The following is a 25,489-nucleotide window of genomic DNA, read 5'->3' as shown; positions in this document are numbered from 1 at the left end:
ATAATAGGCATCACAGAAACTTGGTGGAATGAGAATAATCAATGGGACACAGTAATACCACAGTACAAAATATATTGGAAGGACAGAACAGGTCATGCTGGTGGGGGAGTGGCACTATATGTGAAAGAAAGCGTAGAATCAAATGAAGTAAAAATGAACCAAACTGTACCATAGAATCTCTATGGATAGTAATTCCATGCTTGAATAATAAGAATATAGCAGTAGGGATATATTACAGATCACCTGACCAGGATGGCGATAGTAACTGTGAAATGCTCAGGGAAATGAGACGCTATTAAAATAAAAAACTCAATAATAATTGGGTATTTCAACTATCCCCATATTGACTGGGTACATGTCACCTCAGGAAGCGATGCAGAGAGAGTTTCTTGACACCTTAAATGACTGCTTCTTGGAGCAGTTAGTCCTGGAACCCACAAGAGGAGAGGCAATTCTTGATTTAGTCCTAAGTGGAGCACAGTATCAGGTCCAAGAGGTGAATATAGCTGGACCACTTGGTAATAGTGACCATAATATAATTAAATTTAACGTCCCTGTGGCAGGGAAAACACCACAGCGGTCCAACACTGTAGCATTTAATTTTAGAAAGGGGAATTACACAGAAATGAGGAGGTTAGTTAAACAGAAATTAAAAGGTACAGCACCAAAAGTAAAATCCCTCCAAGCTGCATGGAAACTTTTTAAAGACACCATAATAGAGGCTCAACTTAACTGTATACCCCAAATTAAAAAACATAGTAAGAGAACCAAAAAAGCCACCGTGGCTAAACAACAAAGTAAAAGAAGCTGTGAGAGGCAAAAAGGTATCCTTTAAAAAGGGGAAGTTAAATCCTAATGAGGAAAATAGAAAGGAGCATAAAATCTGGCAAATGAAGTGTAAAAATATAATTAGGAAGGCCAAAAAAGAATTTGAAGAACAGCTAGCTAAAGACTAAAAAGTAATATCAAAAAATGTTTTAAGTATATCAGAAGCAGGAAGCCTGCTAAACAACCAGTGGGGCCACTGAACGATTGAGATGCTAAAGGAGCACTCAAGGATGATAAGGCCATTGCGGAGAAACTAAATGAATTCTTTGCATCGGTCTTCACTGTTTAGGATGTGAGGGAGATTCCCAAATCTGAGCCATTTTTTTTAGGTGACAAATCTGAGGAATTGTCCCAGATTGAGGTGTCATTAGAGGAGGTTTTGGAACAAACTGATAAACTAAACAGTAATAAGTCACCAGGACCAGATGGTATTCACGCAAGAATTCTGAAGGAACTCAAATGTGAAATTGCAGGACTACTAACTGTCATCTGTAACCTATCATTTAAATCAGCTTCTGTACCAAATGACCGGAGGATAGCTAACGTGACCCTGATTTTTAAAAAGGGCTCCAGAGGTGACCCTGGCAATTACAGGCCGGTAAGCCTGACTTCAGTACCGGGCAAACTATAGTAAAGAACAAAATTGTCAGACACATAGATGAACATAATTTGTTGGGGAATAGTCAACATGGTTTTTGTAAAGGGAAATCATGCCTCACCAATCTACTAGAATTCTTTGAGGGGGTCAACAAGCATGTGGACAAGGGGGATCCAGTGGATGTAGTGTATTTATATTTTCAGAAAGCCTTTGACAAGGTCCCTCACCAAAGGCTATTAAGTAAAGTAAGCAGTCAATGGATAAGAAGGAAGGTTCTCTCATGGATTGGTAACTGGTTAAAAGATAGGAAACAAAGGGAAGGAATAAATGGTCAGTTTTCAGTATGGAGAGAGATAAATAGTGGTGTCCCCCAGGGGTCTGTAGTGGGCCCAGTCCTATTCAACATATTCATAAATGATCTGGAAAAAGGGGTAAACAGTGAGGTGGCAAAATTTGAAGATGATACAAAACTACTCAAGATAGTTAAGTCCCAGGCAGACTGCGAAGAGCTACAAAAGGATCTCTCAAAAATGGGTGACTGGGCAACAAAATGGCAGATAAAATTCAGTGTTGATAAATGCACAGTAATGCACATTGGAAAACATAATCCCAACTATACATATAAAATGATGGGGTCTAAATTAGCTGTCACCACTCAAGAAAGAGATCTTGGAGTCATTGTGGATAGTTCTTTGAAAACATCCGATCAAGGTGCAGCAGCAGTCAAAAAAGCAAACAGAATCTTGAGAATCATTAAGAAAGGGATAAATAATAACACAGAAAATATCATATTGCCTCTGTATAAATCGATGGTACATCTTGAATACTGTGTGCAGATGTGGTCGCCCCATCTCAAAAAAGATACATTGGAATTGGAAAAGGTTCAGAAAAGAGGAACAAAAATAATTAGGGGTATGGAACGGCTGCTGTATGAGGAGAGAGTAATATGACTGTGACTTTTCAGCTTGGAAAAGAGACGACTAAGCGGGGATCTGATAGAGATCTATAAAATCATGAATGGGCGACAGGGGATGGATCACTTGATGATTACCTGTTCTGTTCATTCCCTCTGGGGCACCTGGCATTGGCCACTGTCGGAAGACAGGATACTGGGCTAGATGGACCTTTGGTCTGACCCAGTATGGCTGTTCTTATGTTTTTAAATTAAGGCATCCTTTACTGTATTCCAGCAATGGGTAATGGTCCACAAAAGGTATGGGTTCCAGCAGTGAAAGATCACACAAGATGTTTGTTGTGATATGCACTTCTTTTTATCTAGGCTCCTTTTCGATGGAACCTTATTGATTATCTTTATCAAATACTGTCTTCAAGTACCTGTTTTTAACTATCCTAAATACTTAATGAAATAACATTTCAGTAGATGGCAGTATAACTACAGGATATGGTGAACAGAAACAAACCTACAGTTTTCATTAGCAGTTTGGATTTATCAAGCAGCAATAGCTGCTTCATTGTTAAATATGAAACTAGATTCGTATTATAAACCTGATTCTCAACAGTCTGACCTTAACCTTTGAGGATACCTATAAACGTCTAATACTTTCCTGCTTTCCTTTTTTATTCCTCTAAGTTGCCTCTTATCATTTGCTTTTAAAAACTGGTTTCCCTGTGCCTTTTTTGTTTGATTGAGCCACGGATGCATCTCTTGGGGAATAAGTTCTAATATGCTTAATTATATTTAGATTTTTACATCCTTCTTAAAAAAACCCCAAAATGAACACTCAAGATATCCCTGCTGTCATATAACCCTTCTTCAATTTTAGACATACAATTTGTACATAGCATATTTCCCTCCCTAGCTATCTATGGTATGTTACAGGATAAACATTTAAAAAACAAACACATCATGCTAATTTAAAATGTACAGTAGATGGCATTGTTGTCAAATTATATATTTAATAGTTAACATTTTCCTCTTAAATATATGTAGATTAAACTTTAAAAAACTGCAATAAATAACAAGGTTGTAATAAACATCCAACAACCCAGAGAAGTCTAAAGATAAGGATTGTCAATCAATCTTGAGCTTGAATTTTATGGATTTTTCACTGATTGTGATATCTTTTATTACATTAGATTTTCAATTAAATAAGATTTTTCTTCAAGTTTCTAACTGGAATAATATAAAATATATTTTAACAGAATATAATTTAAATTTTAAAACCAGAATTTAAGATAGGTTGAACAAGTTTTTATTGTTTTTAAGCATTTATAAGACTATTTTGATATTTCACTAATCACATTGTAAGCCTTTTCTCATTAAAGGTTTTATTCAAATTAAAATAAAGTCTTGAGAACTGTATAATTCTTACAAAATCTGGCTATTTTGCTAGTCTGTATATATGAAACTTTGTGGAATCCACAGACAAGAAGCTATATGAAAATCAGTACTGTACACTGTTTAAAAATGTTTTTCAAAGTAATAGTTGGCTTTTAGTTTCTTCAACAGTATTTTATTTTATCTACTTTGTGATCCACAGAGGAAAAGCTCTATATTAGAGCCACTTGTTATATTTAGGTACAGTGTCACCATGAATTTTCAAAAACACAAGCCCATCTCATCTCTAAATTTTAGTAACTTTCAGCAGAAAATGTTAATCACTAATAAAGGCTGCTGTAAGATCTAGAATGTCGTTGATAATGTCTTGCTTCTCTCATTTCTGTGCCAAATTTCTATCCATGAAGAAAATCTACTCATTAACTTTTCAAAATAAGTCTTTCCATCTATAAATAATGAATAGACATATAGATTTTTAATTTTCTGTTAATGCTAAGATTTAATAAATCTAATTTTGTTTTTTTACCATATAGACCTTCAAGGTGTTTGAAGATTCATCTAGGTTTTGCCTTTTGTTATTAGTCATAGGCCTTAATAAATGGGCCTTTCTTTTACTCACATAAAAAGTTACTGTGTTCTTGTTTGTATAAGACTGAACTTTCTGGTTGACGAGATGTATGGGACCAAATTTTTCCTGGTGTAACTCCACTAGAATCAGGAAGGTTATACTGGGCATGAATTTGGCCCATTCATTTTCTTTTCATTTCCTCACTTGTTAGCATAGACTTTCAGCAAATCAAACTTCTCTCAAAAGAAATTTGTCTTAATTACCACTTTAAAAGTTGAAACTCATTTTGGCCTTAGTACTGTGTTTTTAAACACAGTTTCACACACCTGCGGAGAATATCTAATGTATTTGAGGGAAACTTTAGTGATTTTTCCTCTTTCTATTATTAATGTGCGTGTACGCCTGTGTAGGCGTTCTATTTACTTGAAAGGTTTTGAATGATCTTTTTCTTTCATCTGAAATGTTTGTTATTTTTTCACCTGGATTGTTCTAATTGGCCAGAGGTAAGACATTACTGGAAATGGAAAGATTAATATATTAAATATAGTTTTAAAATGTTTCCAATAGGTTGCTTTTGTGTCATTGAATTCATTTTTTGACAAGGCATCAACATTTCTTGAACTTCAGAGGAAAAAAGGGTAGATAGAAAGTAGGCTCCTAAACCACTGTGAGACTCTAGAATGAGGAAACATACTATTTTAGACACACTTCTTTAGACACACTTTTGTCTAAGCATTTAATAAGCTGAAGATTTTATATTTGCCTTTCATAACCACTTAATACAATTTTCTGTACCTGGGTGAACATATATAAATACAGTTGATCCTGTTGGATTGGGCATTTGCCAATCAACCTTGGGAATAAATGTTATTTTAATAATGAAAAATGGGAATAAAACCTACAATTACACCAGGCCCTAAAACCAGTGGCGCCACCATGATTTGCTGCTGCAAATTGAATAAAGGCCATAGAAGATTCCATCTTCTACACACCACTAAGCCCTGCTTTATAGCACATCTATGACAGCCCTATGGGACAACTGGGGTGTAGTCAGTGTGTATACCTGGATCCAAGTGTATATGTGGATCCACTAGCTAAAACCTCAATGGTAGGGCAGGTACTATTACTACAGTTTGGTTGTTGGGAGAAGCTACCTAGTTGCTTTATGCACATTAGGAGGAAGATTCTGTGAGCCCATTTAATTTTGCCTTTGCATGAGAGATGAGAATTTGGCTTTAGTTGTGCAGCATTTAAGGGAGAGAACTATTGAAGATTATCATATTTTTCTTGTTCCCTGTTTAAAGCCTAATAGGTATTAATAAAAACCATACTTGTGAATTTATGTATGATTTCTCTTTCAGTGTTCTCTCTCACCATACAAAAACAAAACAAATTTATATACTCTCATCCAGGCTTTATCTCCTGGGTTGACTACTATAGTCTCCACTGTCCAAATCTTGGACATCTACTGCATACACGTGCACTCACACACCCTTAGGTCCATTCAAAATAGTGCTGCTAATATTATTACCTGGACAGTCAATTTTCTATTCTATTTAAGTTCTAAAAGATGGCAAATGATGCTAACCTCCATCTCTTGTTAGTTCTCTTCTCCCACAAGTTCCTAGATGGTTTCTTCTATGCCACCTTTTATATATGGAACACCTTCCCTGAACTAATCTATTAAACCATTACACTGTAGTCCTCCAAATCCCTCCTTAAAACTTGCTTCTACCATGATCACTAAAATAAATTGTGACACAAAATTGACAAGGCCAGCAGGGATTACTATTATTATAAAAACATATTTTTGTTCTTTTACTAAATGAAAACTTCCTGCAAATTCTGCATGTAGCTAGTTTACACAGTCCTATCACTCTTGGCATTTTTCTAATCTTATTCTCCCCTCCCCTCTGATTGTATGTTGGACCCACTTAGTGTGTCGCCTTAATTTAGGTCCTGATTCTACAAGTACTTACGCACACATATAACTTAAGCATATCAATAAGCCCATTGAAGTCACTGTCCTTAGACTAAAGGCTTTGGTGTGAGGGCTGACTTTTACTGTGTAAATTATGGCAATCAGCAAAATAGGGTATATCATGGTAAAAGAGCACAATTGGGTCTGTGAGCGCTACCTTGTATAAATAATAATTGTAACAAATATTAGTTAGAATAAAGAAATGTGTAGAAATGGAGAAGCATATACCCTTCTATGCACAATAATTATAAAGTGTGTTTATAGTTGAAAAATGATTGGAATAGAATCGGGTTTTTATTTGTGTTTTCACTTTATACTATCTCATAGTATTATAGTAGAACAAACTATGCTGGATAATTTGAAAGGAGTTTGATGTTTATTTAGATCCAAAAATGAAGATGTCTACTGTCCCCCCCCCTTGGGTTAAATTCAAAATAGGAATTATATGCATTTATTTCTGAGTGGAGTAGTATTAGAAAACTAGAGCTCTGCAAAAACCCTGTATCCTCCTGCCATTTCCAGATGTTTTCTGTTTTTGTTTGTGTTGTCAATCATTTCATAAGTCGTGAGCGTGCAATATAAAAAGTTTTATGGTTCATTTGTTCCATGTTTCTGGTGTGTTTAACACCAGCAAAAGCAACCGAATTTCTACAGGCCTGTCATGGGTATTACTCATAAAATGAGCGCAAACTGTAATATTTATATATTATTTATATAGATAGAGATATAAATATATATGGCTATGGATCTCTCTCTCTCTCTCTCTCTCTCTCTATATCTATATATATAGATATATATAGATATATATATAGATATAGATATATATATCTATATATATATAGATATATATGGCACTGTCTGGGATTCAAGTGTAGAGGAGGAACTTTCTAATATGGCAAAGCAATGGATGTAATTCCAAATGAAACTGGCACTGGAGTTTGAGTCTTTGAAAAAGGATATATTTCATATTTACAGTTATCCCTCTTAAAGACGGTTATGCTAAATGCTAATTTAATGTGACTCCATCAAAAAAAATAAACAGCATATTTAACATGCTTTCAGCAAGACGGAGCCAAAGGGACATAGCTTAAAAATCAAACTGTCCTCTACAGAAGCATCAAAAATATGTTCTATTTTCTCCATTTTCTCAAGTGGATTGGATTTGGGAATAACTCATTTTTATATATTAATTATTTACATAGCACTGTAGGTTTATGTGGCAATTTACAGAGTTTACTAAAAGACTCGTTCCCTGACCCCAGCAGCTTAAAAGGGTAATTTAAATAAATCTTTTTATTCTCTGAAGAATATCTGATGTTTTCTGTTTATATTTTATCCCTCATTTTTTTTTCTTGCTGACAAAGTGTGGCACCTGCTATACAGATTGGAAGGAACCATGCTTGTTGCCCGTTCCTCTAATGAATAGGTCAGCTGGAGTGCTCTTTTTACCGTGGCATATCCTCCCCCAGGAGACCAAAGGTAGCAACACTATGTAGTGCTCAGTCTCACTGGTATAGTAAATTAGACTTCCAAATCTCTTCCTATGCCAGATTTTGGTGTGGTGTTGTTGTACTACTAGGCCAGTCATGCAATACAATCTTAAAGGGACACGGTCAGCTTTTAAAAATCACGTTTCTAACAGCTCAAATTATTGATTTTGTAAATAAAAAAAACAAATATTTCCTTTTTTCTTTGTTTTTCTCTTATTCAGCTGACAGCACTTAGTGTACAGTCAGCTTCAATCTTTTCTGTTTGATCAGTTGCACTTCCTTTCTCATGTTCTAGCATGATGCCGTCACTTTCATGCACTGCTCTGGGGATTGCTCTTGTGCATGTTTTACTCCAGGCCCTCTTTGAGTGTAACAGAAGCAGCAAAAGAGCAGTTGAAAATGAAAAGGGAGCATGCAGACATTCTCACAGACAAGGAGGATTTGGCTAAAGCATACGTGGTGGTGGTGGTGGCTTTTCCTCAAAGGGCCTTACCGGAAAACAGAAAAAAAATTTAATTTTTGAAAACGGGTTTAAAATCAAAAATCAAAATATACCCTTTTGTTTATAGACAGAGTCCCCATTGGTTTCTGGGTTTTTTAAATTTAGTTTAAAAAGACAGTGCCAACTTGATTTTTTTTTTTTTTAAATATGTTCTTTTTTTTCTTTTTACTGGTTTGGAAGTGCTCTTCTCCATGAGTGAACAGTAAGATCTTGCTCATCCCCCTCCCTCCTGCAGTTTAAGGCAGAGCCAGTGCTAAAACTTCACCAGAGATTATTGAAATATTTATTGTAAACTTGGGAAATGTGTTGGTGTGGGGGTGAAATACATTTTTATCCTTCTGCATCTTGGTCTCAACTGACTTGCATGTTCAGAACCTGGAGATGATTCTGGTTTTCAATAGAGATTACTTTGTATAGAAATGAGGTTTCTTGTTTTCTTGCTGAATGTCAGAAATAGTTTGTAAGCTCATAGAAATTTAAAACCCACCCCAGAAAGAATTATGTAGTTCATGTCTCCAAATTTGGACATTATATAACAATATCACTAACTTTTTTCCAGTCAGGAAATATTTTACCGCGGTTGCCCTCAAAATTATACACTATTTCTAGTTGGCATGTGTGTCAGAGGGACTTGACACATGGGGATCCCCCCCCCCCCCGCAATATATAGAAAAGTGTTAATTCAACCCTGAGGATGAAATATTAAGCTTTCAAAAGTGAGGTGATTATAATAGTTAAGGATGCTCTCCCTCAGTTTTAATTCATAACAATTTATTTTGCCTTGAGGGTTTCCACCATGCTATAGATGCTGGGATACAGATAAATAGGTGATCTTTCAATTCCCAACCCTAGATTTAAATACAAAAATGACACTCACTCTGAGCATGGTCAGATCATAGGTCTTCCAAGTAAAAGTTAAACTGTGCTAAAACAGAATTTATATCTGTGTGCAGTATTTAGGGTTAATGTGTTTAGACAAAAATATATTTGTCTCGGTAGCTGCAAGAAGAATCACAAGATACCAGGAATGTGGTTTAACTAGGCCACAACTTTATTAAGTAATGCATCTGTGAATCATCCTGCAATAACTCATCCAGTGTAGGATCATACCTTCTTTGTAATTGGTACCACCTGGTAGAGGGCTGCCATTAACCCCCCCACACTGTGTTAAACTGGTCCCAGCACTGGTGCTGGATCCCATTGTCCTCCCTTGGTCCAAAGGTTAAGGGGTGGGTGAAGAGAGTGATGTTTCCTTGCTGTACCAGATATTAGGACTCCCAACCATATTCCCCACCTTTTAGGAGATCTTCTGCTAATTTGCTTCCAATTCCAGTTTCAAGGAACGAGATCCCCCTAGATATCTGCCAAGTTGTGACAAAATGAATTTTACAGTTCAGATCCCTGGACTGCTGTGAGGAAGGCAAAAAAAAAAAACCAACCCCAAATAAACCCACAATACCGAGACCAATCTGATAGTGAGGGAAAAATTCCTTTGTAGCACCAACAAGGTGACTATCATGAAGTCCAGAGCAAGGTTCAAACACACCCAATCCTACTTTAATCCCAGGGCAGTAGCTTTTCTTCACAGGGCTATGTCATGCTAATGGGCTCTCGTACACAATCAGGGAATCTATGTCATATGTACATCACTCAGAATCCCTGGCTATGACTGCAGCCTGGTGGTTGAGAACAAGCTGCATGGTTGCTCCATGCTCATCAGAGTTGAGTTATTAGGAGGACAGTTCTTTTTACTGTTGGCAGGTGTATACAAGAAACAATACCCCACTAAATATGCATATCTGTACTATTGCACTTGGTCACCACTATCTACATTCCTTGTACATGTGTATGCACATTTGTGCATGTTTGTGCCATATTTGTCTAAAGATTAAGAAAATCCCTAATAAGTGTAAGGGCTTTTAGGAAATAAGGAAGAAAGGAAGGCAGTAAATCAACTGTCCCCTCTTCCCCGCTTCTTATTTTCTCATAACTTCTTACGACTTTTCTTGATTATTAGACAAATCTGGCAGAAATGTGCAAGCAAAAATGGGGAACTGTGTATGGAACACAGCATGGTATCATGGGTTAGCATGTATGGCAGCTTGAGAGCCTGCTGTTAAACCAAAGAAAATGAGCAGGCAATACTTCTTTTTAACCAAATAACTGACTAAACAACTTCAAGCCTCAGCATGGCTGTGAATAAAATAAAACCCTAGACTCATATCTCAGTCAAAATAATGTTTTATAATTAAAGCTATGGAGAAGCAGCTACTAATAAGCTCTGTAGTATTTATAGGTTTAAAAAACAAAATTTTTCTTTGGGGAAAAATTGGTCTGAGCCATATTTTGTTGAATGGTCTAAATTAGATTTTAAAGTATTGTGATTAATTTTAGATATATTATTTTGCTGTCTGTTTCCTAAAATATAAAAGTATTGCCTTACTCAGAAGCTAAATTAAAAAGAAAAATTCCTTTCTAATTTAGGGCAGCAAATTTCTGAACCCTTGGTTTGGTTAGTAGATAGAAAATTGCCAGGGATCTCCAACCATTCCTGGAACAAAGATGCTGTATGACTTACCAGGTAGTTGCAAACCATAATATCTTGCTTCTTTTTATTATTTTGATGCTTGTGATTATATACTGAAGGAGTCTTCAGTAGCCTTTCTTATTTGCTGCTTATGATATCATTTGTTAACTGGAAAGCTGAATTCATTCAAACTTTACATTACACTAAGGCTTGTATGTGACTTTGCAATAGTGAGATAATAAACGCCTGTATTATCACACGTTAAACACTGATGATACACTGCGTACTGTACAGTACACTTTAAATGAAGACAATCCCTATCCCAAGGAATCTCCAGTGACAAGAGTCCAATTGTACAGTTGCACTTTTCTAAACATTCACTGGTTTAGAAAAAGGATGTGATCTAGTTTTTTTTTCAGCCCTCTCCTAAAGATTGAAATTTTTGTAAATTAATATAAATAGATTTTCAGAAGAAAAGCTTATGATATAATGGAAGGAAGGATGCTAGGGGGCAGAACTCTAACACTGGTACAATCTGTATGGAAGCACGGAGAATTAGTCAGTTTCAATGGTAAACATTCTGTCAAGGTTATTAATCCTAAAAGTTGACCTACCTTGAAAGTCTTCCCTTGTTTAGTTTTAGTTTCTTGGCTCCAGTAATATTTTTTTTAAACAAATTTTGCATTGGCTTACTTATGTTGTGCCTATGTATGAACATTATGATAGAGGATTGGTTTTTTTGTACCAGTTTTGTGAGGGGCGCACAATATATTGGATTTTTAATTAAGTATTATGGTATAGTAATGCCAGAATATGGTATATGATTGATCTTTTCAAAGATACGTCAATCAGATTTAAAAAAAAAAGCTTTCAAAGCAAATGAATGTTTAGGCTAGCAATCTTGACAATAGCGCTTAACTGCTTCATGCAATATGTTCATTATATGCATTCATAAATATAGCACATATCGTGGCCCTCTGAATATAACACTAAGTACTCTTTCATACTGTGGCATCACCTGAGACTGCATCAGGTGTAGCATGGAGGAGGTTTCGTATACTGATTAACTGCTGATTATCTTATTTTTTATTTTCTCCTGGTGTTACTTATAGTCTTAATTTTGCAAAAGTTTAAAAAAAATTATCTATGAAAAAAATAGTTATTTCAATATACTGTTCAATATACAATACATAGTATCTAACAGTGTTAAATATAGAATTGTGTTTTAAAAAAACCAAAACCCTCCATTTGGAAATAAGTTTATTTTTCTTAATGGAAGGAACATCATTTATTAGTTGAGGAACAAGTTCACACTGTTTTTACATCAAGCAGTTCCAGCTGAAGCTTGTTAGTGATTGCCTTCCAGATTTAAAAAAAAAAAAAAAAAAATCCACACTGTAGTACACAAACTCCTATTATTTGAAAAAAAAAAAAATTATAAAAAAATAAAAAAATAAAAACAAAAAATAAAAAAAAATAACATAAAAAAAAAAAAAAAAAAAAAAAAAAATCCACACTGTAGTACACGAACTCCTATTGTTTGGAGATAAATAATCTGCTCATCCCCTCTGCAGATGAGAACAAAGAACATAATAGTACATCTGGTTTATCTGTTAATAGAGCAAAGATTAATTAAGCAAATACTGCACAACCTCTTAACTTCTGTATCTAAATCCAGCTTGTATGTGTGACAGATTTAACATATCTTTTAACTATTTAGCATCTGTGCATAATTCTATTCCAAAATGCTCTCCTTTTCATAAAAATAAATTTGGGGGCAGTGTTACGATAGGTAGTGGACATTTTTGTGCTTTGATTAGGTAGAATCAAAGGGTTTAGTAGCTATAAATCTGTATTCCTCTCTGTTATGTTATGTTATATTCCTCATAAGGCTGTATAGATTTGTAACTATTGCTCTCTGCCATGATGCAAAGACACAAAATATGATCCAGTATTCCTGGTGGAAGATTCAGCTATAGTTATAGATTCTTTTCCTGTCCTGTCTGTGCCCCTTCCTACTGTCCTGTTACTCCTCCCCACTCCTATTCTGTACATATATACCACTGAGATACTTGAGTGCCTTTGTTGCATCATATTTGAAATTAGTTTGTAGTTTATCTGTATTGGGAGGCCCCTATAACAATTTTGGATGCTGTCAAAAATGAAGTACCAATGTGTATATGGACAACTTATTTTAGCACAAACAGGTAACAAAATGGAACGTTAAAGAATGTATGTTATCGCTTTGACTAAATATTTGTAGAGTGGTTGTATTTCTGCTTTATGTCAAGTACAGTTCTAGTCACTGACTTTTTACTTGACCCCCCCTTTCTTCCTCCAAATACCCTCTGCTGCTTTCTATTCATTTAATTGGGAACAGCGGGCCTTGACACAGCATCATGGACAAAAGAAGCAGCTGCAGTACAGTTAATTTGGAAGGCAGGATTTTAAAATATGAAGCCTATTGACAAAAGAATGCCCCTTCATAGATGGTGAATAGTAAGAATTGGAATAATGTAGCTGTCCTCCTTCTAGGGAAATTAACAAAAATATTATTTTGAGGAGTGGACTTGGGAAGATATGGAGCTGGAAATTAGAGTAAATTTTCACTCTGAAAAGTTTATATGCTTGGTAAACAGAAGTAAAAGATTACAATTATTGTAGCTTGTTTAAAAATATAACATTGTGACAGAATATGAGGCTAAGAAAAAAAAAAAACTTTCTGATTTCCCATGACAACCTAAAACTTGATCCAAAAAAGTGAAGCTTCATTGTCTTGTCCTGAATGCAGCAAGGTGCTGATGTTCCATTAAAAGTCCTGCATTAGTTGGGCAGCACGTCTGACCAGAGGATGATTATTTATTATTATTTTCAGGGTTGAAAACTGTGCAGAATGTCTCACGGTACATAGATGCTGTACAAGGATCCTCATCTAAGATCTTGTAGTCTAATTTCACTTATAATGTAAAAAAGGGGCAACAAAACATTGGGATAGAGATGGAGAGGAGAAATGTAGAGAACACTGCAATACAGTTATATGGTGACTTAAAAGGATGTGAATAGCTTAGCTCAGTAATCTAAAAACCTCCCTCCGCAAACCTCAGGTTTCCTGTGAAAGCCATTGAAGGACCAGAGAAATCAATGACCATCCCCCACTTGTGAATTCATCCTGTGGACTGACTTAGCCAGTTGTGCTTCACAGTGTATTTTGGGAAGGGACACACTAATAGTGGTTTCAGAGTAGCAGCCGTGTTAGTCTGTATCCGCAAAAAGAACAGGAGTACTTGTGGCACCTTAGAGACTAACAAATTTATTAGAGCATAAGCATATGCATCCAAAGAAGTGGGTTGTAGCCCACGAAAGCTTATGCTCTAATAAATTTGTTAGTCTCTAAGGTGCCACAAGTACTCCTGTTCTTTTTACTAATGGTGGTGTTCTACTGCTGGCTGGCCAGTGTCAGCCCTCCTGTTTAGGAGGGCTGCTGTTGCTTAACCCAGCAACAAGCACTGGAACTCTGGCAGTTGAGAACAGGGGCTGCTAACAGGGAGTTTCGCGAGGGAGTTTGGAAGCGAGTAAGGGCCCCTTGCTGTTTTCTTTAAAACTGTAAACTAAACTACATTCAAAACTTCTTGATTTAAACAAACCCTTTAATTAACTAGGAGACAATGCAGGCAGAAGCCCAGCAGCAGAGTGGGGGCTATCCAGTTTATTGCGCTGAGTGCAGCATGTATGATTACCTGCCCTGTGGGCGTGTGGCGTGTGTGTGCATTCGGTGCAAGGAGCTTCTGGCCCTCAGAGACCGCGTATGGGCGTTGGAGGCCAGGGTGGCGGAATTGGAGGAGCTAAGGGAGGCAGAGAGGTATGTTGACGAGGCTTTCTGGGACACTGTAGAATTGTCCCACCTCCGGCCAGACAGCCCCTGTGCTGTTGAGGAGGATGAAAGGCCCAGGGAAGTAGAGCAGTCAACGGGAGCAGAGGGAAACCTTCCCATAGTTGGGACCCTCCTTCCAGATGATGTTGGGGTATCCTCTCGCACTGAGGTTACCTCTCCGGGGGTAGAGATGTCCTGGACGCCAAATTTAGGCTGCTAGGAAAGAGACTGAAATCCAGGACCTCTATGGTGGCATTCTCAGAAATGCTCCCAGTTCCACGCGGAGGGCCAGGTAGGCAGGCAGAGCTTCAGTCTCACAATGTGTGGATGAGACAATGGTGTAGAGAGGAGGGGTTTACATTCATTAAGAATTGGGGAAACTTTTGGGATATGGGGAGCCTATACAGGAAGGATGGGCTCCACCTAAACCAAAGTGGAACCAGACTGCTGGCACTTAACATTAAAAAGGTGGCAGAGCAGTTTTTAAACTAGGAGATGGTGGAAAGCCTACTGCTGCAGAGGAGCATGTGGATCGGACAGAGACTTCTCTTAGAGGAGAGTCTATTGATAGAGAATCTCCAGGTTCTAGTCAGGAGCAGAGGATGGAAGAGGATAATGTAAGGGCCAGATCAGATGAGAAACATTCACATAAAGAATCGGACACATCAGAAAAGGGCAGACAAATAAACAGTGACAAGTTTTTAAAGTGCTTGTACACAAATGCTAGAAGTCTAAATAATAAGATGGGTGAACTAGAGTGCCTCGTGATAAACGAGGATATTGATATAATAGGTATCACAGAAACCTGGTGGACTGAGGACAATCAATGGGACACAATCATTCCGGGGTACAAAATATATCGGAAGGACAGAACAGGTCGTGCGGGGGGGGAGTGGCGCTATACGTGAAAGAAAATGTAGAATCAAATGAAGTAAAAATCTTAAGTGAATCCACGTGTTCCATAGAATCTCTATGGATAGTAATTTCATGCTCTAATAAGAATATAACATTAGGGATCTATTATCGACCACCTGACCAGGACCGTGATAGTGATGATGAAATGCTAAGGGAAATTAGAGAAGCTATCAAAATTAAGAACTCCGTAACAGTGGGGGATTTCAATTATCCCCATATTGACTAGGAACATGTCACCTCAGGACGAAATGCAGAGACAAAATTTCTTGATACTTTAAATGACTGCTTCTTGGAGCAGCTGGTACGGGAACCCACAAGGGGAGAGGCAACTCTAGATTTAGTCCTGAGTGGAGCGCAGGAGCTGGTCCAAGAGGTAACTATAACAGGACGCTTGGAAATAGTGACCATAATATAATAACATTTAACATCCCTGTGGTGGGAAGAACACCTCAACAGCCCAACACTGTGGCATTTAATTTCAAAAAGGGGAACTATGCAAAAATGAGGGGGTTAGTTAGAAATTAAAAGGTACAGTGACTAAAATGAAATCCCTGCAAGCTGCATGGGCGCTCTTTAAAGACACCATAATAGAGGCCCAACTTCAATGTATACCCCAAATTGAGAAACACAGTAAAAGAACTAAAAAAGAGCCACCGTGGCTTAACAACCTTGTAAAAGAAGCAGTGAGTGATAAAAAGACTTCCTTTGAAAAGTGGAAGTCAAATCCTAGTGAGGTAAATAGAAAGGAGCATAAACACTGCCAAATTAAGTGTAAAAATGTAATAAGAAAAGCCAAAGAGGCGTTTGAAGAACGGCTAGCCAAAAACTCACAAGCTAATAACAAAATGTTTTTTAAGTACATCAGAAGCAGGAAGCCTGCTAAATGACCAGTGGGGCCCCTCAATGATCGAGATACAAAAGGAGCGCTTAAAGATGATAGTCATTGCGGAGAAACTAAATGAATTCTTTGCTTCAGTCTTCACGGCTGAGGATGTTAGGGAGATTCCCAAACCTGAACCGGCTTTTGTAAGTGACAAATCTGAGGAACTGTCACAGTTTGAAGTGTCACTAGAGGAGGTTTTGGAATTAATTGATAAACTTAACATTAACAAGTCACCAGGACCAGATGACATTCACCCAAGAGTTCTGAAAGAACTCAAATTTGAAATTGCGGAACTATTAACTAGGGTTTGTAACCTGTCCTTTAAATCAGCTTCTGTACCCAACGACTGGAAGATAGCTAATGTAACGCCAATATTTAAAAAGGGCTCTAGAGGTGATCCCGGCAATTACAGACCAGTAAGTCTAACGTCGATACCGGGCAAATTAGTCGAAACAATAGTAAAGAATAGAATTGTCAGACACATAGAAGAACATAAATTGTTGGGCAAAAGTCAACATGGTTTCTGTAAAGGGAAATCGTGTCTGACTAATCTATTAGAGTTCTTTGAAGGGGTCAACAAACATGTGGACAAGGGGGATCCAGTGGACATAGTATACTTAGATTTCCAGAAAGCCTTTGACAAGGTCCCTCACCAAAAGCTCTTATGTAAATTAACTTGTCATGGGATAAAAGGGAAGGTCCTTTCATGGATTGAGAACTGGTTAAAAGACAGGGAACAAAGGGTAGGAATTAATGGTAAATTCTCAGAATGGAGAGGGGTAACTAGTGGTGTTCCCCAAGGGTCAGTCCTAGGACCAATCCTATTCAACTCATTCATAAATGATCTGGAGAAGGGGATAAAAAGTGAGGTGTCAAAGTTTGCAGATGATACTAAACTGCTCAAGATAGTTAAGACCAAAGCAGACTGTGAAGAACTTCAAAAAGAACTCACAAAACTAAGTGATTGGGCAACAAAATGGCAAATTACATTTATCCACATTAAATTTCAAGTAATGCACATTGGGAAAAATAACCCCAACTATACATACAGTATGATGGGGGCTAATTTAGCTACAACTAATCAGGAAAAATATCTTGGAGTCATTGTGGATAGTTCTGTGACGATGTCCACGCAGTGTGCAGAGGCGGTCAAAAAAGCAAACAGGATGTTAGGAATCATTAAAAAGGGGATAGCGAATAAGACGGAGAATATATTATTGCCCTTATATAAATCGATGGTACGCCCACATCTTGAATACGGCGTCCAGATGTGGTCTCCTCATCTCAAAAAAGATATACTAGCATTAGAAAAGGTTCAGAGAAGGGCAACTAAAATGATTAGGGGTTTGGAACGGGTCCCATATGAGGAGAGATTAAAGAGGCTAGGACTTTTCAGCTTGGAAAAGAGGACACTAAGGGGGGATATGATAGAGGTATATAAAATCATGAGTGATGTGGAGAAAGTAGATAAGGAAAAGTTATTTACTTATTCCCATAATACAAGAACTAGGGGTTACCAAATGAAATTAATAGGCAGCAGGTTTAAAACAAATAAAAGGAAGTTCTTCTTCACACAGCGCACAGTCAACTTGTGGAACTCCTTACCTGAGAAGGTTGTGAAGGCTAGGACTATAACAGCGTTTAAAAGAGAACTGGATAAATTCATGGAGGTTAAGTCCATTAATGGCTATTAGCCACGATGGGTAAGGAATGGTGTCCCTAGACTCTGTTTGTCAGAGGGTGGTGATGGATGGCAGGAGAGAGATCACTTGATCATTACCTTTTAAGTTCACTCCCTCTGGGGCACCTGGCATTGGCCACTGTCGGTAGACAGGATACTGGGCTAGATGGACCTTTGGTCTGACCCAGTATGGCTGTTCATATGAGAAGAATGTTTTTGCTGGCAAAGACCATACTTCTGTGGGAATCCCTAGGAGAAAGATGAGCCATAGTTTTGCTGCTTTTAGGTCAAAGTACAAGCCTTATGTCTTTGCGTAGGCCTTCTCTCAATAATGGTAGCAGCAGAAAAGCCTGGTAGTGTCTCTTGAAAGACAATACTGAGAGTGATCCCACTACAGGAAAACATAGTATGAGGAAAAGGTGGAGAGATGGGTCCCTTAGTTAGACTGAAATGTTATCTGTGGAAATGGGACGTACATGTAACTGGTGCACTAGAAGTGCATAGATAAATAAAAGGCCAAGTATTTCTCAATTGCTTAAAGTTTAGAAAGTAAAAAATATAAAGCCTTGATACCTCTTTATTCATAACTAATGATTTTCAGGCACAGTTAGCTTAAATAAAAACTGAAATGTTTTAATACAACTTTTGATTATAAGGACAGAATGCAAATGCAATCTGTCTGATTTAGAGATGTTTGTCATTAGTATCTGATGGGGCAACCTTGAATATTTGAATGAAGATAATCTCAGTTGCCCTGCTGCTATCCACATGTAGAACACTAATAGTTTAGATTAATAGCAATTAATAGCAATAATTAATAAATAAAATAGATTAATAGCAATAATTCAGTATTTAATTTTTAGATATTCCACTTTTGTTTTCTATATTAGTGTTTGTTCTTGAAATACAAATGGTATGTATGGATGTTATTGTATATGCAGACATTTCTAGCAAGTTGTGGTGGTAATTATTGCAACAGTGTAAATTGAATATTAAAAGATATTTGTATATCTGAAGAGAGAAGTAATTTTAGTTATTGTAATCAATTAATGCAAATAGAATGTACATATAAAATTCATGATTAGGTAGTATACATATTTTTAAAAATTTTCTTTCTAATAATCTAATGACCAGACTGAGTAGCCTGTGAAACAAAATGGCAGCTTCTTCAAGCGGCAGTGAATTCAAATTCTGATGAATTTGGCTCTAATGGAGTGATGGTAGCAGGGGCATTGATTATAATTGATACACTAGAGATGTAAAAGCCAAGTTGATCTTGTTTAGTGACTGGATAGTGGTGAGTATAATTCAGGGTACCTGTGACCTAGATAAAATGGGCAAGTTGGTAACTGCTACCTAGGTATCAGAGCAAGAAGCATGAAAAAGAATGGCCAAGGATAACTTAAAGAATAATGGTGACACTTTACTTGTTATAACTGATATTGAAAACAAAAAGATTGTCTGAAGGATTCCTGAAAGGACATGGGCAGAAAACTGAAGATTGTGGTTACAAAATGATCTTTTTCAGCCTTTTTCCTTTATTCACAAGCACTTGGCTCTGGAAAACTGTTTGCAGCAGCTATTTTCTAGCCTGACATGGTTTCTAACGGATGGATAATGCTGATGGTAAAGGGAGAAGCTTTTTAATAATTTGTGTGAATGTAATGCTCGTGAAAGATGCTAGACTGACAACTCAGGAGATTGACATAATCTTTTTATTTATGGAATGCATACAGCATCACAGAGTAATCTCCTCTACATTGCATTTTTTCCAGTATCTAGAAGAATCATCAGGTGAATTCAACCTCCATGCCCGTTCAGTTTTTGGTTTCTCCTGAGACAGATAATGTGGTTGTCAGTTAGTGACAAATGAGTTGTTGTTGAATGTGATCTGGATACTTACATGCTACAAACTACTTTTTGAGACTACCAAAGTAATTTCATAAAACACATTAAGCTGCCATCAGAAATAGGAACTTTTGGTCATACCAGACTTATCTGTCTAAATAAATGTGACATATAAATGTAAGGTTCTGTATACCACTACCAGTTCCCTGAGCTATTTGGTCCACATGTCAAAAGCATAACAGTTAGTTACAATTTGGCAATGAACTGTGTTGCACATTATCTATGAGACTATGGTCATACCATAATATAGTGGCTGATAGAAAACCAGGAAATACTTGGGAAAAGTTAGCATATACAAACCAAAAGGTCTGGACAATATTCATGCTAATACCTGGAGCCAGATTATGATCTTATTCACGTCAACTAGTGCTTTACACCAGAAGTATCTCATTTTAAATCCGTTGGACCTCTTCTGGAGTAGGGCACTACTTAGTGGCTGACATTGACTTCATTGGGGCCAGGATTTCAGCCAGAATGAGTAAAGCTATCTGTATGGCTTACAGGAAGCTATTAGGATTTTGTATAGTATTCAGCACCATAGTATCAAAGATAGTTTAGCTGATCTCTTAAGAATGTACTGAACATTAGCAGTCACTTTGAAACATTCATGGATGACTGGGACTTCAGCAAAAAATATTTAAAAAAATAAAATAAAAGCCAAATGTGGTGAGTTTCAAAATGAGAAGTGATCGTTGCAATTAATATCCAATTAATTTGTCTTCATTCCCTAGTAAAACTGTGAAACATTTTAAAAAATATAAACCAAGTGCTAAGCACCCATCTTCTGGAAACCAAATTCCTTTAATGTGTGTCAAATTGAGCAAACAAAAATCAAGGCATCCAAAATGACTAGTCACTTTGGAAATTTGTGGCCATACAGAATAATAGCAACCAGATATATAAACAGCATGGATTTATAGAGAACTCACACTAGTATGATTTTTTTTATAAATTATAATAAAACACTATTTAATACAGATTATTCTGTTCCTTCCTTGTGTGTGCGTGTGTTTTTTGGCTTGAATGGAAAGGGATAGCTTTGCTTCTGTTTTCTTATCAAACTCACATATCAGTGTGAAACTAATGAAGGCCAAAGCTGGTAAATTCAAGCAAGTTTTTGTAGAGGAAAATAACCTGAAATAGAACTACTAGTGAGAAATACCCGGAAAGTGGTTATAATGAAAAAAACCTAGGGATGAAAAGCAGCAAAAATTGGGGACTAGAGGGGACTGACTCAGGCCAGAAGAGAAAGGAAAGGAAATGTATATGCATACTTATTACTGTGTGCTTGGTGATGTACAGCCCAAGAGAGATGATTCCCCACCCCCCAAATTTTGCTAAAATAGCTTCAGAGCTGCAATATAACTTTCTGCAAGTATTTGAAGTCTGTCAATACCAGAAAAGGAATAATTTAGAAGTAATTTAATGAAAAATTAGAGGAAAAAGCTTTTAATACCGTGAACAAGCTTCAGTCAGTGGTATCTTAAACTATTTAGTAGTCTCCCATGAGGTTTAGTGGAAGACTCCACTTCTTGAATCCTTTAAAATGACACTGGACAAAGCACACAAAAATATAATTTACTAAAACGTTAGATATTTTCCATCTCTAATTTTTATGATGACACGGTATAAATTGACAAAGTAAGCCTCATAGTTTAGTAGGAAGGCATAATTTATGTAAATTCTCTTCAGAATAGGCATTAACCTTGATCCTTACTTCAATTCTGTATTAAGTCTTGCCTTTGATACAGTAATCTTAATTAAAAGTGAATATTTCATGATTTAACTCCATCCTCTCACCACAGGAACAATACTCTCTCTTCTATATTACGAATAAAAATGCCATCGATAGAAAATATGTATTGCAAATTTCAAATTATAGGTTTGCATAAGGTGATGTATATTAATAAAATATCAAAACGGGTTTTTTTAACTGAAAAACTAACTCTTGTCTTTAAAATTTAATTTTTAAGATTTAGGTTTAAAATTAAAAATATTTTTCCTTAATTTGACCTCTTGTATTCACTGAATCAGAGAGAAAATGTTTGTTTTATTAGTAGCCCTTGTACTTTCAGTGGAAAGTACCACATTGATCAGGAAGGTTTTTTTTGCTAGTGTTGACACAAGCATATGATCATGTGTTGTTGTTTTTTTAAACAGTCAGTGCCATTTAGTATTACTTTCCATTGCATGCACTTGAGAGTGAGAGAAGAAGGTCTTTTCAGTTTAATTTTATCTTTTTTTAAGGAGTTTATGGAATGGCAGGTCAGGGATTTGGAAAGAAGGAAAATGAGTGCCAAAGAGTTTACGCTTTGCTCCTGTCTTTTCCTCCCTTGATTTTGATTTTGTTTTTGTTTCAAAACTCCAGCATTAGTCTTTAATAAATTAGCACTATTCTGATACTGGTTGTGTAAATTGTGCACAGATAAAGATATCTTCTTGTCATAAGGGACTGTGCAATTGAAGTCACTACTAAACAAATACAGCTGTATTATTTCAAAACCCAGAAATTCAGCGCTTGGCAAGTGGGGCAAAGACAACTGGGGAAGAGACTTTTTGTTGAAGCTTCTAAAAGCAATTCACAAGTAATACAGAAATTAAGTATACAAAATTATGTGGCAGAATCCTTTGTAAACCTTTTTAAATCTTATTTTTCCAATTATGCTGTAAGGAAAGTTGTTAATTCGTAACAACATCTAAATAAGTATTGTATTGATATACAAATGAGAGAGTGAACAAACTGGGTGACAAAAATATTTAGTATTGATCACGGCAGATATGTGCACTAAGAAAGGTTTAGGGGAAAGGATCTGCTATTTAGAAGTGACTATACAGACTTAAAAACACAAGAACTTTTGATTATACAACTTAGTTGTAACCCTGACAGAGGTCAAGGAAACAATCAAACTATTGGAAGTATGCCTCGTATTTCAAAGGATTCAGTTCCACACTAGAGCTGATGATAGTATTAGCAGTTTCTATAGAAATAAAGTTGTCATAAAATCTAATGCCTTGATTGAGACGAGATTTATTTTGCCTCTTTATTAAGTAGCTGATTTGATAGATGACCTTTTGAACTCCGTGTATAAAAGCCCTGGAGCCTTTGGATATTTGAGGAGTTTGGACTAACCAATATCAATTATTTTAGCCTTCCCTCCAACTAGCAGCTAGATTTCTTATTTATTTAAGAATTTTCTGATCACTTTCAGGACCTGAGAGGTTAATACCTCCTGACCTCATTTATCCATTGGTGAGATTTAAATATTGAGCTACAGCTGTGATTGCTTATAGTGGTCACCCTTAAAAACACATAATTTACTATTACCATTATTTGTACAGTTAACTATATTTAGGATTGGCAGCATTTGACTTTTTTTATAACTTCAAATATCAGTGTTTATTTTTATCAATTTAAATTTTCACTGTTGTGGGAAGTTTTGGGGGGGCTAGATACTGACCCTACACTTAGAGATTCAAAAAGTTAAAGATTCATAAATCATTAAAGCACAAATTGTCAACATCATACTGTATGCCTAAATATCCTTACATCAACAAATCATACCTGTTTCTACTATTCATTCACTAGTCAATTTAAAACAAGCCGAATTCAAAAGCCGCCTATATCACTAGAATTTGCCTATAAAGTCTTCTGTTCCCACAGCTAGGAGGTTTGAGAAATAAAAATATATAATATATCAGCCTTTTTTTAGAGGTACTGGAATGTGTAATCTTTTGCTAGAGCCAGCAGATTATTCCAGTTTTCAAAAGCTCTCCAAATTTTGAACTTACGTCCTTATAATAGTACAGAACGTTGAGCTGCGCAAGTTGGTCCTCGGAGAGGCACATGCAGTGTTTGTCTTGAACTTTTTTGAACAGACTGAATGATCTTTCCACAAACATTAGTTACTAGCTCTTTGAGTATATGTAATGCCACACTGGACATGACAGGCAATGATTGGATTTTACTTCTGCAGTATTCAAGTGCTGTTACACTGTCATGACAGGGCACTTAACATGCCATGTACAAGTCAAAATTGGGCTTGAATACTTATGCCCCGTGCCAGGGAAAATGCACAGAATATATTCCTAGTCACTAAAATTGTGTGACATCTGAGCCTTGACAAATGGATCAAACACTTTACAGTTGGCAAAAAGTGATCCTGAGCCATAGAGTCTCTTGGGTACATTGCAAGATATGGGTACCTTTAGTTTGAAGTGGGTATTCACCCACGAAAGCTCATGCTCCAATACGTCTGTTAGTCTATAAAGTGCCACAGGACTCCTTGCTGCTTTTACAGATCCAGACTAACATGGCTACCCCTCTGATACTTAGTTAATTTTGAAATTCAGATGCAAAAGCATTCATTGCAGATTAAAGAAATTGCCTTTTGAAGCCCATTGACTTGAGTTCCACTTCTTTTTTAGACTTCATCTGCATCAGCAATAACTTGTAAACATCACAATTAAACAGTGTATCAATGCGGTGTATCGGGGTGCATTTGTGTCCATTTGCAAATGAAACCCTGTGGATTTGTCCCAAAAATACATGAAGAAAATATAGCTTGCAATACAGTTCTCACTGGTTTCCATCGTTCTCAACCATCTGGCAAAGTTTCGTTGCCTTCTTTGAGGTGACTGCATCCTCTTCTTCAGTTGGAGAGTCTGTCACACTGTCCCAATGTGCATGAATGAATTTTGCTGTCTCAAAACAGGAAACACAGCGTAAGAGCGTGCACACAAACCTGATGGGCTCACATTGTTGATCACACAGTCTTTAAAAAACACTCACCTTGTCCTTGGCAAGTTTAAATATTTCTGGAAAATATACCACCAATTTGGTCACATCATGGAACTCATTTGTTTTGGTTGCAATGATTAATAGCTACATTCAAAAGATGAGCAATATGTGGAACATGCAGCACATGTGGACACATTTCTTTCGAGTCCTTTATTAAGCATTGCATATACATCACAGAATCACAGCTAGTTGCCACATTTAAGATCTGAATACCTTGCCAGTCCAGCCAGGAATCAGTATGGCTATTCTGTTGTTTTGCCTGTAGCTCCAGGCCTCATGAGCCACATCCATTTTGGTTTACACAACAGTATACGTATAACCTATTCACAAGAAAGCACGAGCATTAGCACATCTAGAACTTCCAAGGCCAAGTATGGGGGAAGTATGTTAGGAAAGGGAGGTGAGCATTAGATAGGTCTTGAGTTTGTACTTAAAAAGAAAAAGTTTTAGGATATGCTACTAATACTAGAAGGTATTGAAAGGGGAGAGAATGGCTATCTCCGGAAAAACCCACGGGTTTACAGCTGGGGTCTGTGGGGTTCGAGACAGGCACTGCTTCCTCGTCACCACCAGGGGCCTAGGTAGGGTTGCCCCCAAGAGGCTATGCGTTGCAGGAAGTCCTTTTCTAAGGGGACATGAG

At 36.7% G+C, this 25,489-nt stretch overlaps 1 protein-coding gene across 1 annotated transcript in view; it reads left to right on the top strand.

The window, feature by feature from the left end:
- Positions 1–25,489, top strand: part of ORC5 (origin recognition complex subunit 5) — a 138,820-nt gene that overhangs the window by 60,980 nt on the left and 52,351 nt on the right. The gene's annotated exons all lie outside the window — the stretch shown is intronic.

The sequence above is a fragment of the Terrapene carolina genome, unplaced genomic scaffold (assembly GCF_002925995.2).
Source record: "Terrapene carolina triunguis isolate 2854851 unplaced genomic scaffold, T_m_triunguis-2.0 Scaffold68, whole genome shotgun sequence".
NCBI classification, from domain to species: domain Eukaryota; kingdom Metazoa; phylum Chordata; order Testudines; family Emydidae; genus Terrapene; species Terrapene triunguis.
The sequence above is the reverse complement of the archived record's forward strand: the minus strand, read 5'-3'. Positions and strand labels throughout refer to the sequence as shown.